The sequence below is a fragment of the Sminthopsis crassicaudata genome, chromosome 1, assembly GCF_048593235.1.
Source record: "Sminthopsis crassicaudata isolate SCR6 chromosome 1, ASM4859323v1, whole genome shotgun sequence".
NCBI classification, from domain to species: Eukaryota; Metazoa; Chordata; class Mammalia; order Dasyuromorphia; family Dasyuridae; genus Sminthopsis; species Sminthopsis crassicaudata.
Window position 1 is genome coordinate 301,985,527 of NC_133617.1, and position 12,418 is coordinate 301,997,944.

At 39.9% G+C, this 12,418-nt stretch overlaps 1 protein-coding gene across 7 annotated transcripts in view; it reads left to right on the forward strand.

Annotated features, from left to right (window-relative positions):
- The first annotated feature begins 1,423 nt into the window (after positions 1-1,423).
- Positions 1,424-12,418, forward strand: part of RNF152 (ring finger protein 152) — a 107,735-nt gene continuing 96,740 nt past the window's right edge. For 2 of the 7 annotated variants that reach the window (XM_074279052.1, XM_074279059.1), the window contains exon 1: positions 1,737-1,903. The gene's annotated coding sequence lies outside the window, so the exon portion shown is untranslated. The other 5 variants (XM_074279050.1, XM_074279055.1, XM_074279049.1 and 2 more) reach the window with 5 other exon arrangements.

The window sequence follows — 12,418 nt, forward strand, 5'->3', positions numbered from 1 at the left end:
AAGTAGTAATAAGTAGTGATTCTTCATACTTATTTGCCTTACAATAATAAAACAATAGTTTCCTAAAGACTGTTTTTCATAACTATTAGAATAGCTCCTGAAAATATACTCTGAAACAAACAACCAATTTACCCTATTCTAAGATCCTGGACCTACTACAGCCTCCAGTTTTCTCATGGAAAATCTTTTTTTTTCCTTAAAAAATTGCTTTCTTGCTAAAAGTTGAAAACTGATTCTTAGAATAGTCTTCTTAAGCAACTTGGCCTTCTTTTATTCTTAGGGACACATGCAAAATTCCAACACATGGATTTTCCTTGGAGATACAGAGAAGGACAATAAAGGATTTAATAAATTTCATGGGTGCAACAGACAGAAGAGGCAACAAGATTTCACAGGGCTATATAGACACAGGAAAAATATGATTAATGAGGGTTAGATTGTATCTGTATATCATGGATACAGATTTCCATTATGAGGTTAGTATATAATTGCTGGAATACAGCCATATTTGACAGGGCAAGAAGGGAAAACTGAGGCCTCTAGATGTAACTATAGTAAGATTTTTATAAATACTCAGCTTGGTCACTGGGCTTCTGCCTGTTTTTGTTTTTGTTTTCCCTCTTCTCTGCATCCTTCTTCTGATCATGGAAGGTTTCCAGTTTCCTAATTTTGTAGACTAAGATAATAGCAAAGCCCTCTTCAACTCCCAGCAAATTATGGAAGATGCTTGAAAGGGACCCAAAATAGACAGGTTGTGGAGGGTTAATTACTCAGTGAATGCAAAGGAATCTTTCTATAAAGCAAGGGAAATACCACCTGCCTAGTTTCTTCCTTTTTCTCTCTTTAGTCAAAGACCAGCTAAAAGCCTCTCCATTGACAAGGAATAAATCAATTTATTTTGCAGGTAAATACTAGGGGTGGTAGTCTCTTAAGTTTTCCTTGGGAGATACAACACTCTAACCATTTCATCTGTGTAAGGTAGATTTTTTTTTTTTTTTTTTTTTTTTTTTTTGGTAGCAAGATAAGATTTACAAGCCTGGGAATGGGGTGGGAGGGAAATAATGGAGAGATCTTATCCCTATACTTTGGCCATCCCTTGAAATCAGATGTGTTTATGTACCCACTGACATGAAAAACTGGAGGCCCTGAGTGCCCCAGACAGAAGGATCCTCTTTCTTTCAGGATCTCTCAGTTGCACTCCACAAAAGGGCCCCTATTCTCACAATCCTATTGTGAGAAATTTTGGGGGCGGCCAAAACAGAGTAGACCTGGAGTGGCGCGAGGCCAGTTTCTAGGAACGTGATAAACCAAGCTCCTCCTCCTCTCCCTCTCCGCCCCCCCGCCCCCCGCCCCCCCCCCCAGGTCTCCGGTCTCTTGCATGGCTCCGCCTCCTTCACTTCAAATCCCCGGGCTCCGCCCTCCTCTCCGCGGAGCAGTTCTGGCTTTCTGCTCTTCACACCTGACTCCCTCCTGGGTCCGGCTCCAGCTGGGGCTCCTTCGACGGCGGTGGAGGGAAAAACCCCAGCGCTGGGGATGAGGTTGGGCCACTGAGGAGAAAAGGGCGAAGGGTGGGCATTAACCGCGGTCAGTCCTGTCTACTGTTGGAGGGTGGACAGCCGGACAGCCAGACAGCCAGACTGACCCACAGACATTGCAGGGCAGCGGGGTGGTAAGAAGTGGGAAGGAGGTGGAGCCCAGGGTGGGGGGCGGTGCCCGGGGGAGGAGGAGAGCTCCTGCAACCGCTGTCGGCTCTGGCAGTGTGTCTGTGTGTCTCTGGGTGTGTGTGCGTGTGCGCGCTCTGGAGTGCCACAAAAAGATCTAGCTCCAAAACCAGAAAGGAGCGGCGGCGTTGTTAGGGGCCAGGCGGGTAGTAGGGGTCGAAGCACATTGCCTGGAGGACCCGGTAGGTGCAGGGCTGCAGGAGCGGACCCAAATCGGGCAAGCGGGCGGGCGGGCGGCTCTGACTGAGCCCGCAGTTACTCCAGCCTCTCCGCGGGTGCTAGCCGACTGGCCCCTCCGCTCTCCTCCGTTCGGCGGCAGGAGCCAGTTCGTGGGGAGTCCCAGCGTTTTCCTAGCGCGCTCGCGCGTATGTCTCTGTAGATGTATCCGTGTGTGCGCGCGTGTGTGTGCGTGGTATGGAGTGAAGGAGAGGGAGACAGACTCTGTGAGTGAGCAGCGGGCACGGGACGAATTGGGACAACCTAGGGATGCTCCTGCTGCTGTTGTCGCTACCTCTGCTTGTTTAAGGCAGACCCCGACAAGGCTAAAGGAAAGGTCAGTGAGTTTCGTTTTGTCTTCCCGCTTTCTTCCACCTTCCTCTCTTCTTAGGCCCCCAGGACTCGTAGAGAGAGGGTGAGTGGATGGAAATGTAGGGTGGGGTGTCTGATTTTCCAAAAACCTGAGAAGTCCAAAAAGCTGGCAGTGCTTTTACTGGCTGGTACAGATGTCAGATGTGCTTTATTTATTTATTGAGAGAGAGAGAGAGAGAGAGAGAGAGAGAGAGAGAGAGAGAGAGAGAGAGAGAGAGAGAGAGAGAGAGAGAGAGAGAGAATGAGAGAGTGAGTGTTTCTTTTTTTCAATTGTGAATACTGGGTACCCTGCTGCCCGGCCCACTGGTAGAGGACTGGGGTGCAAAGGGCTGAATAGAGGCAGTCTCTGGCTGTGTGAAGCATTCACGGAGAAGGGGGTGGTCTGCTGAGAATTGAGGTTTTTAGTAAGTATTGGCTGGATTGAATTTTAGCATGACTGAGGTGTTAGGGGGAGGGGGGAAATCGCCGAGTATCGATGTCTGTGTCTGTTCCTGGAGTCCTCGGATGCCCCCTGGAGCTCTGGTCGAATTGAAGAACTGACTGTGTGCCTCTGGGTGGGTTGGGGGTGTGTGCAGCTACTGCGGGTGGGCTTATAGGCAACGCCCCCTCTTGACCAATCCTTCAATTCTTTCCCCCCTTTTCCCAGGGCAAAAAAACAAAAAAACAAACAAACAAAAAAACCCAACCCCTTTTCCCTCCCCCAAGGAAGAAGTTAGCCAGCGGTGTGCCTAGATGTAGCTCTGTCCTTATCTCCTTTCTCCAGATCCAAGGCAGAAGGGACAGATGTTTTGAGGGCTTTCTTGTGGCCAATCCCGCTTGATTAGGGTGAGGTGGTTTCTTCTGAAAGGGCAAGTAGCAGGACAAAGAGCAAGCTAGGGCTTGTGGAAAACATTGCAGTTAGCCAAGGATGCTTTGCCTGTTTCCTGCCTGGGGGCAGTGGTACAGTGTTTCCAAAGACCCGGTGGCCTGGGAAATTAAAACCAATAACCAAAGAAAGAAATGAAGAAGAGGTGGCTGGGAGGGATGGGAATGGGGAGGCGGGGAGGTTCATCTCTGGGACTAAGAGGGGAAAAAACGGTGCCTGGAAATGCAGCGCTAGTTTGTGTGTGTCTATGTGGGTGGCATGGATTTTAGTCTATTCACATGTACGGATTAGCTAGGTCTAGGTCTTCAGTATCTATTAATCTCAGGGTAGTAGTCTCTTACCCTGCCCTTGCGCCCCCCCCCCTTTTTGTTGTTGTTTGGAGCACCATACTTGCTTAAAAGAGTCTCTACCACCAAAGGGAGAATTTGGGGGCCGGGGAAACTGCAGAGATGATATGGAGTAGTAGCAAATTTAGAAAATGTAAAATCCCTGTCCCTCCTCACTTCAGATCCTAACTACTCTCCAGTATACCCCCTCAGAACCAAATATGACAGACTGGCTGGAAAGGATGCTTTCTTTGATTTCTTTTTCTGTCTGCTGCCAGTGTCTCTAACCCTTACTGCAAGTAATTCACTGCAGGCAGAACAAAGCTCTGTCACAATTGTGCTTCCTGCTTGTCAGCCTCTTGCCAGCAAAATACCAAATGTAATAGGGATGCAATGACAGATTCAGGTAACCCCAAAGACTCTTAGTAGCCACATGGCTATCTCTGGATCTTTGTGGGGCATGCGATTACACCGATCTGTCTGGGCTGTATTTCTAACTGCATCAAATAATTTCTACCTATGTGAAGGTAGGATATGGATGTTGGAGGGTGAGAAGATAATCCTCATAATAGGGAAATGCTAGTGACTTTCTGTGTCTCTTTTGAAATGTTAATTCCAGGCTGGGTGACTTTTGGATTGCATGATTTTCTATTAGTCCCCTTTGCAATTTTGATATAATCTATCCATAGACAATTTATTAAAAGATAGAAATTCAACATATACTAAGTAATCCATCTACAATAATAAAATTTGGCTTTGTCTTCTGAAGCTGACATTTGAAAAGGTGTCATTCCAAGAATCTATCCCCCTCACATCCTTCCCTCCCAGGACTCATTGTAGGATTATTTACTAAAATAATTCTCCCCACCTCTCACCTTATTGTGACTGCTCACAATGTCATAGATGTGAATGCAATAAGTTGCTGAGGTTGTGGAGGAGAGAGAGCTGTCTTGTTGTAGAACAAAGAAACCAAGCTTTAATAAAGTTTCTATTTATACGGCTATGAACTAGTGTACTCTTTATTCTGCATTTTTTCTGTAGGTCACTGGTTCTTCAGAAATTTGACTCATGATTTCTTCTCTTCAGTCTTTTCTCTTTCCAAGGATAATTGTGATTCCCTTGCAATTTAACTAGATTGTGGATTATCTTGATAGATATCAAAGGGGAAAATGTAATCTCCTCAGAACTGTGACCACTGGTTCTTTCTTAGGACATTGTCATCTGACCTATACAAGTAGACTGGAGGTTGAATGGTTACTTCAGATGTTTAATTATATTTAATATTTTTCTGTAATAAGTGAAAAGCATTCTCCAATCCTGTCATCTGTGGTAATGCTGTGATTGTCATACTTATCTGTTGCTAATTTTCTTTGAATCTTTGAAAAATAATTTTAGGTCACATGTGCAACTATGCAATTCACCTGTAGTATATTTGTTGAATTTTCTTTCTTTTGTTGAAGGAATCCATCCTGTTGTTGTTTGTCTTTTGTTCAAGGTGTTAAAATTAATATGGGAAAGAATTAATTATCTAGTCACCCTTGAAACAAAAACCAAGGTTTTGAAATTTTGTGACTGGTAAAAAGAATTCTAGGACAGTAGTCTTTTTTTGACCAGTAATGTTAATGTCAGCAATATTACAGGGTGTGTACTGTCTCAAAGAAAAAGAAATGAACAGAATAATGGGAAGGGTCATAATGTAATAGAAGCACAGGGTGTGGTTTTGAAGAACTTAAAAAAAAATTCAGCACAAACAAAAATCCACATGGGGAGAGAAAGCTGTCTACACATTTAAGTTCATATCCAAGTACATGGATATGCACAGAACAACTTGAGGTTTTAAGTTTTGTGCAGTGATAAAATAGGATATTATGTTGCAGTTGTATTCAGGGGTGAGATTTTTTTTTTTTTAAAGAACATTATTTAATGTTTGTCATTTTGTTTTTTGTGTGTGTGTAACTGGATTTATAGTTCAGTACAGTTTATAGACACAATGTTGGAAAAGATTTCAGGGAGCATTTAGTCCCAATTTCAACCCCCATCTATAATGTCACTGACAGGTGGTCATTCAGATTCTACTTGAACATACTTCATTTAGCAGGGAACTAGCTTACTCTTTTTAGAAATAACTGTTCCAATGTTGGGTGTCCTTTTCCTTGTCCTTGAATTATTCATTGGGACCTTGGGCTAAATTAGGTTCAAGTCAACAAACAATTTATTAAGTACTTAGCCAGGATGCTGCTGTGGTGGTTATAGAGATAACTCTATAGAATCTTTGCTGGGAGCTTACAGTTTAATTGGAAAACTAAAACATGTATAAATAATGATGGTACAAATTAGTGTTAGGTCATGGGATTGAAAGCTGGAAGGAACTTTAAGGATTATCTGGTATCCATCCTAACATTCTCCAGAGGAGTGAAAGGAATGAATATAAAGTACTACAAGAAATCACTCCATCAATGTTTACATGAATTCCTCATGTTGTTCCAAGCCAAGGATTTCCTTCTTCTATTATACATTATTCCCAACTATTTTACAGGGCTGTTGGAACTAGTCTATGCTGTTGGCACCATTTTCTCTTGATAGTATTGTCCTGTTCCTGCTAGTATTGAGCTTGATTAAAGGAGTGGAAACCTTTGAAACTAAAGGGACTGTTGTATAACCTAACAAAGTAAACAGAGTGTGAGGATTGAGGGTAAGTAGGAACTTTTGCAATTCTTAAAGTTATGGGAAGTCTGACAGAATTTAAAATTTTGATTCCATACCACACCTAGGAGGTATTTTCTGCTAAATTTCTTAGTACAGTGCTTAGCACTTATCTTCTTTCCACAAAACCCACTCTCTAGAATTTAGGAATATCAGCTTTGCTATTACCATCATGAGATACCAAGTGTCTTCAGCTTTTCAGATCTAGGGGTCTTTAATCTTAACTGTTAGAGAATCAATAATAAATTCTCCTTTGAGTCTCCTTTTGATAGTGGTCTAAATAGATGGACTATTACCTTTCTATTACCTGAGACAAGTGAAGATGAATTAGATCACAGCTTAATTTGTCTTGGTTACCCTTTTCTCTATGAAATTTGAATTACTTTGGTTTTCTCAGCAATACTTTTTTTTTCAGATTTTTTTCATATTCTGTAGATTTAAATTGTTTAGGGTTTGCATATACACAACACAGATTGTGGGGCACTTAGGAAGTGAAGCAAGTCCTGCAGTCAGGACTGAATTCAAATGTAGCCTCAGACTCACCAACTCTGTGATCCTGGCCAAGTCACTTAACCCTGTTTGTCTTAGTTCCTCATTTGTGAAATGAGATGGAGAAAGAAATGGCAAGCGACTCTAGTATCTTTAGCAAGAAAACCCCAAATGGAATCACAGTGATGAGGTTTAGATTTGGGGTACCCAAGTGAAATTAGGATTACTGGTGGTCAAGGGTAGAGAGTTAAATGAGGTCTAGTGGCGGCTCAAGCAGTTCTCTGGAAAGGAATTTACAGACCTGAAAACCTAGATTGATAAAAGAGGTTTATTATGTAAGGAATTTATTTATGGAAGTAAGGTTCAAGTCTAGTTAGTAAAAGGTGTTAGGTAAAGAGAGGTTGGCACTGGAAACTATTCCAGTGGGCAGAGTCTCCTTGGGATGCCAAGCATGGCATAGCTGGCATGTTTGGAACTTCTACAAAGAGGGGATTTTAGTTTGGCTCTTTTTATAATGAGAAATTTAGCTAAAGGGGCCTGTGGATAGAATCCCAAGTTGGCTCAGACCTGATGAGGGTTGTGAGAGCCCTAGTTGGCTCAGTTCTGGTGGGGACTGGGACAAGCCTAGATCTTCTATGGGAATTCAAAGGGGTACTTTTGACCATGATTTGTGAATCAAAGTTCTTAGCTTCCGGAATTGATAATGCATCTGCTAGGAGGGGTTGGGAATCAGAATCACAAATTCTTAAAGGATCACACATCAGTTTCTTTAAGGGACCACAACATACTTCAACAGAGAATGACTTTGAAATAAGTAAGCCACACAAATTACAATGGGTTAAAACTCTTTTGGACTAGCTTCTGAACTTAAACAGCTTCTATTTGGGAAAAGGCTTCTACGTTCTAAATATCTCATGAGCCAACCTTTGCAACATGAACCATTTACTTCTAACTATAGGATTTAATCCTCTCCCCATATCAAAGTTGTAAGAGACCTCAAAGAACATCTGGCCAAATTTATGTTTGAATGAGTCCCCATTTGATTAGAAATATATAGACATTAAGAATTTGCTTAAAGATCACATATGTAAGTGAGCAGGAATATTACTATTTTCCAAAGCAAAGCATATAATATTTTTGATAGCTCTAATTTTTAGAAAGCCTTTTATTAACTGAAATTTAAATTTGCCTTTTGATAACTTTTATCCATTGCTCCTAATTCTGTCTTTTGGGATCTAGCAGAGTGGTTTAATCCCACTTCTGCATAATCAGATAAAAATCCAGGAATATAAATACATATATGATGATCCTTCCCTTCCAAAGGTTTACATTCTAATGGAGAAAAATTACTATAAATAAAATGTAGATCTGGAAAAGGGTAGAGGAGATACTTCTCATAGGGGATATTGTAAAAATGATTAGCAAGTGAAAAGGATACCTGATTTCTATGCACAATAAGCCAGTTGAAGACTTGAAAAAAAAAAAGATGATGTCCCAACTTTCTACCCCACATCCCTTATCTTTTTATGGATCAACACCCTTACTTTTTTATCTATCTTAATGTGGCATGAATTTGAAGCCTTTTAATCATTCTACTTGCATGCCTCACTTAATTATATCAATTTATACAATACATAATTATATTCTTACTATTATATAAAATATATTATTACAATAAATTAATTTCCTCCTTCAAATGTGGTACTATGAACTGAAAACAGTACTCTAAAGGTAGTCTGATCTGGATATGGTAGAATAGTGGGTTCATCTACTTCTTTATTCCTTGAAGCTAACTCTCTAAGGTAGCCTAAGAGCATTGTAAATTTCTTGGCTGCCATGTTGCGCTGTTGATTCCACATTGATTTTATGGTTCACTAAAATCCCCAGTTCCTTTTTCAGACAGATCGCACTTGGCTTTCTGTTTGTACTTGTGAAGTTGCTGTCTTTTAAACCAAATATAAGAGTTGATGTTTATCACTATTAAATTTTCTCTTGCCAAATTTAGTCCAATGATGTAGTCTGTCAATACTGTGTTTTGGATCCTGAGACTACTACCCAGCGTGGTAGTCATTCCTCATGGCTTTGTATTATTTGCAGAGTTGATAAACACGCTGGTCATCTATGCTGAGGAGATGCAGTGAATAGAGAGATGGGCCTGAGTTAGGAAAACCTGAGTTCATATTTGTTCTCAGACAATTACTAGCTGTGTGACCCTGGGAAACTGATATGTAAACTCTGCCTGTTTATTCAACTGTAAAAGGAAAATATTATTACCTACCTCACAGAGTTATTGTGAGGATCATATGAGATCATATTTATAAGAAGGTCTTAGCACAGTGCCTGGCACATAGTAGGTGCGAAGCTATTCCCATCTGTACATTAAAAGTGTGAAATAGCCTGGGTCCCTGAGAAATACCACTAAGAGTTGAGTCATTAATGACTATGCTTTGGTTCCAGTCATTTAGCCAGTTCTAAATCCATCTAATTATACTTGCCCACTTGTTTTGCCCACTCTCACCATCTTTTCCACAAGAATAGCATCAGCCACTTTCAGATGTTTGCTAAAATACATGTGAATTATATCAACACATTTTTTCTTCCACTAGTGTAGTAACCCTGTCAAAAAAGGAAATAAGGCCACTCTGATGTGACCTGCTTTTTGATGATGCTAGGATGGCTCATTGTGATTTCAATTCCTTTTTGGATATTCAGTATGTTCACTTTTTTAATAGTGTCCAATAAAACTTCTTTAATTTGGACTAAATGGGGAAAAAAAGCCTAGTCTGAATAATAATAAATCTGAATTAGAAAATATTCTTAGAGAAATTAATTTCATCATTTTCAAGTATATACCATAATTTTAACTTATATTAAAGTGTTATATCCTTATAAAGAATCTGATTTACTGCATAGAGAAGAATGATTGATAATGAACAGATCAATTCCTTACACAGAAATCGATATTCTTGTTTGGCACTTAGTCTTTCACAGTCAGACTATTGCTTATCTTTCCAGTTTGACTTCTCATTACTCTCCCTCATGCTTATGTTCCAGCCATTCTGGCCTATGTGCTGATCCCCATGACCAACATAACATCTTTGTCTTTTGTCCTCTACATAGTTTCTTCCCCCCCTTACAGTAGTCTCTCCTTTTACCTTCTTATGTTAGATCTCCTAGGTCCCTTAGAGAGTAAACACCTCTCCTTCCCCATTGTTAGTGGCCCCTTCTCTACCCCAGAAATTACTACTTATTTATTTATTTGTTTGTTTATTTATTTATTTGCTGAATTTCCATCTGTTTCTGTAGATATCTTGTATTCCTCAGTAGAATGTAAACCCCTTTAGTCAGGAATTGTTTTAAGAATTCCTGGTGTCTAGTACATTTCTTGGCCCACAGCAGATGCTTACTATGTGAATGATCCATTAAACGATCGAAGTGCTTGAAGGTTCCTGAAGTACATTTGTTCTAAGTGTACAAAATCACGTATTCTGTTAGTTCGAAATATTTAAAAAAAAAAAAAAAAAGACAAATCTGGGTAAAGAAGGAAATGTCATTTTAAGCCCTGACCCAATTGTTATTAATAGACAAATAATGGATTTCACATTTAGATTCATGTGAAAAAGACTTGGATTTTTGTGGAATATAAGCACAGGATGATCCAGTGTTGTGACAACTGTCAAAAATGCTGCTGTCTTGTCTAGACCTGTGTTTTCATTGGAAGGTGCTCACCACTGAGGGAATTACTTCTATCAGTGCATATTGGTCCTTATTCTTTTCAAGAATTACCTAAGTCATAGAGAAGTTAAGTGATTTGTTGAAGGTCACATAGCCAGTATATGTCAGAGGTAGGACTCAAACCCACATCAATCCTGTCTTTAGCACAAATTCTAGCAGCTGTGCTTGCCACTTTGTCGCTGAGGTTACATTTATAGAACAGGTAAATGGCTTGAAGTTTGGGGTCTGGCATCAAGAAGACTTAAATTCACATCTGACTTTCAGACATTTACTAGCTGTGTTAGTGTGGGCAGGTTGCTTAACCTATTTGCCTCAGTTTCCTCATCTGTAAAATTAATTGGAAAAGAAAATGGCAAGTCATTCCAGTATCTTTGCCAGAAGAACACATGCACAATATAGTTCACAGAGTTGGGAAAACTTGGAACAAAACTGAATGACTGAACCACAGTAAGTTTACAAAACAGGATAGATGATAGTCCCTTTCTGCTTTGCCTAATAACATACTCTTTTAAGCTCTGGGTGTCATATTTTAAGAGATAAATTGACATCTTCCAATTCAGCAGAAAAAGGGCAATCAGTATGATTGGGGGAAAGGGAGAAACAGAAACTGTCATATGAAGAGTGGGTTGAAGGATCTTTGGTTATTTAGCCTGGAGAAGAGAAACCTTATGGGCTGGCAGTTTTGATCATTATCTCCAAATATGTGTAGGGCTGTCATTGTGGAAGAGGGATTAAACTTAATCTACACAAAATGGGAGATCTAGGGTCAATAATAGAAATGATAGGTTTGAAAGTTTGGACTGAGTTTAGGGAAGAATTTCCTAACAATTAAAAATGTCAAAAAATTTAATGGACTAGTATTTAATTAGTGGGATCACTGTGTGTGTGTGTGTGTGTGTGTGTGTGTGTGTGTGTGTGTGTGTGTGTGTGTGTGAGAGACAGAGAGAGAGAGAGAGAGAGAGAGAGAGAGAGAGAGAGAGAGAGAGAGAGAGAGAGAGAGAGAGAGCGCGCCAGAGAGAGCCAGAGTGCCAGAGTCTGTGTGTGTGTGTTTTAAAGAGAATAATTGTTTTGGGAATACTGGAGGAAAAATTCAGGCTTTTTGGTACGAGTTGGCCAATATGAAATAAGTAATCCCTTCCATTTCTGAGATTCTATAACCCGAGCATATTTACAATATGGACCGAATAACTTTTCAGTAGGGCATTTTCCATGATAATACATTGGTAGTAAAATGAAAGAAATTACATTAATTCTGGGTAGGAGGGCCAGTGTCTCTTTCCAAAGGTTTTTCAACCAATTAGAGCTAGTCTGTGAAGAGGTATGAGTCCATAGGAAAAAACATTTCACAGGCATTCTCCTCACTTCTTAGAGTTAATGTAATTATGTACCCCATAGGATATGAAATCATTTGAGAGAAGTTTTCCATATAATATCTGGGGCTTCAAAGTAGGCATTTGGAGTGACTTAACCTTTGATGTCTTAGGGGATGAAACCAAAACTATGCAGCTAGATGACATAGTGAAGAGAACTTTGGGCCTAAGGTCCAGAAGACCTCAGTTCAAATTCACAGCCTCTGACATTTATTGACTATTTAAACCTGGACAAGTCACTTAACCTCTATTTCCCTCAGATAATAACAGTACCTATTTTTACAGGGTTTTCATGAGGATCAAATATGATAATATTTGTAAAATACTTAACACAGTTCCTGGTACATAAGTATATGTTACATAAATACTTATTTCTTCCTTCTTACTCCATGCCAAGATGTCTTTGATCATTTTGAGAGAGCTATATGATTGTTTAGATTGGAATTTTCATGGTTTTATGTACAGAAAAAAACAGATCAGTTTCAAATTTAGAATTTTGTTTGTCTGTTTTGGGCCTAGTTTAACATGCATAATAACACTCACCAAAAAGTGACTTGTTTGGGAGGTGGTGAGATCACATTAAAAAGATGGGTGGAAAAATCTAAATGAGGACTTTACTAC